The sequence below is a fragment of the Lactuca serriola genome, chromosome 2 (assembly GCF_051521515.1).
Source record: "Lactuca serriola cultivar US96UC23 chromosome 2, Lser_US96UC23_V15, whole genome shotgun sequence".
NCBI classification, from domain to species: Eukaryota; Viridiplantae; Streptophyta; class Magnoliopsida; order Asterales; family Asteraceae; genus Lactuca; species Lactuca serriola.
The window spans coordinates 48,940,255-48,942,467 of NC_136409.1; the positions used below are offsets into that span (position 1 = coordinate 48,940,255).

The 2,213-nt window shown below is 43.0% G+C and overlaps 1 non-coding gene across 1 annotated transcript; it reads left to right on the top strand.

The window, feature by feature from the left end:
- The first annotated feature begins 1,586 nt into the window (after positions 1-1,586).
- Positions 1,587-1,690, top strand: LOC145090933 (small nucleolar RNA R71). The gene has a single exon (XR_013701854.1). It is a non-coding gene; the product is annotated as a small nucleolar RNA R71 (small nucleolar RNA).
- Positions 1,691-2,213: the final 523 nt, after the last annotated feature.

Sequence of the window (2,213 nt, forward strand, 5' to 3'; positions counted from 1 at the left end):
ATCTCATCATCCAATTGGATAATTGAGATTTCTTCATTCTTTTCTTCTTCTTGCTTGGCTTCTGGACTAGCTTTAAACATTATAGATTCATCACCCACCCTTAATGTCAATGTAGGCTCACATATATCAATTAAAGCACACGCGGTGTTCAGGAATGATCTCCCCAAAATAATTGGAATTTCGGGGTCTTCTTTCATATCAACTACCACGAAGTCTACTGGGAAAATACACTTGTCAACTTTTATTAGGAGATCCTCACAAACGCCTTGTGGATGAATTATCGTCTTGTCCGCCAAATGGATCTTCATATTCACCGGCCTTGGTTCTGGTAATTTTAACTTCTTAAAGAATGACAAAGGCATCATATTGATTCTTGCCCCCGAATAAGCTAATGCTCGGGTGGAAACTTCATTACCAAATTGGCACGGGATTACAATATTTCCCGGATCACCCTTCTTTTCAGGTAGCTCACTCATCAATATTTCCGCGACTTCAGCCAAATCTTTCCTAGCAGCAAAAAGGCCCTTAAGCAAGTTGAAGTACTTAGGTGTTTGGAGCACTGTTTCCACAAATGGAACATTAACTTGTAAAGCTTTAACATGCGTCATGAAGGTTCTGTATGCTTCTACTTTTTCTGCAGGCATGGCTTTGATTGGGTATGGCAGAGGAGGATTATAAGGCTTCAAAGAACTGGCAGTTTTATCATTTACGTATGGACTCGTCGAGTCCATTGGAGTGACTCGGCGAGTCGGATCGGGTTTTGCTAGATCCGATTCTTCTATCTTTTCTGCCTTCTTCTTGGAGATTCTCTGTGCTTCTGTATGTGTTTCTTCACTGCTGGAGGTTATTACACTTACATTCTCCATTCTTGGATTGGGTTCGGTGTTACTTGGAAGTTGACCCGATCTTCTATCATTCACTTGATGCGCAAGCTGCCCCAGCTGTTTCTCAATGTTGAGAATTGATGCTTGCTGATTCCTAAGCATGTTTCTGGTCTCGTGTATGGCAGCATCGTGATCATTGTGTCTTTTTTCGGACGCGGCTATGAATCTAGTGAATAACTCTTCTAAATCGGCTTTCTTTTCTACCGGTTCTTCCTTTTGGTATAGTCCCCTCTCCTTCTGCTTGTATTTCTCCTCCTTTGCCTTCTTATACTCTTCGTATGGTAGCCATTCCTTCTTAGGTTTCTGCCAATTTTCATCATATCGATCACCACTTGAATAAAAGACTTGAGCTTTCTTATTTCCATTCTCATCCAAATCACAATCCTTTGTGAGATGGGGTCCTTTACAATTTTCGCATCCTACCCTAATAGCATGGATTGCTTGATCCATTTTTGTCATTCTTCGATCTAGACTATCAAGCTTAGCTATCACCACCGCCATGCTATCATTTTCCGCGTTCACTACCCCACGACTTACTTCGTTTCTCAGATTATGGTATTCTCTAGAGTGCTTAGAGAATTCTTCAACTAATTCTTTAATTACCGGAGCGCCTTCTTTGTGAGCGGGCCTTGAGAATCAAGCAATTGCCTTGTGGTGACATTGACTCCATCATAGAAAATGGAGACCTCTTGTTGGCTATTAAGGTCATGGTGTGGGCAATTTCTAAGTAGGCTCTTGTATCTTTCCCAAGCTTCATAAAGAGATTCTCCAGGTTGTTGCTCGAAGTTGGCAATTTTCTTTAGCTTGGCTATCTTGGAGGGCGGGCAGAAATAGTCTATGAACTCTTCTTTCATCTTGGCCCATGTGGTGACCAATCCGGGAGGAAGTGACTTTAACCAATCTTTTGCAGCTCCTTTAAATGTGACAGGAAGCATGCGAAGAAGTTGGGTCTCGCGTGGAACATTCGGGACGTTGAAGTAATCAGCCACATCATTCACTTCGTCCAAGTGCTTGTAAGCGTCTTCGTGATCCTTCCTGTAAAAAGGAATCTCCTTGAGTTGGGCGAGAATATGGCCTTTTAGTTCGAAAGTAGCGGTCGCGGGAATTGCGGGTTGCACAAGTCCCGGCCCGGTGACATCATGCATCCTTTTCTTCCATTCCCCCATGGGGACTTCATCAATGTTAGCCATTGTGATAGCTAACTCTTCTTCGGAATCGGTTTCGTGCTCGTAAGTATGCTCTTCTTCTTCCTCGGTCTCGTACTCGATATCTTCTTGAATTGGTTCTTCAACTGTCAACGAGGCACTGGATGCTCCTGATTTGCTGCTC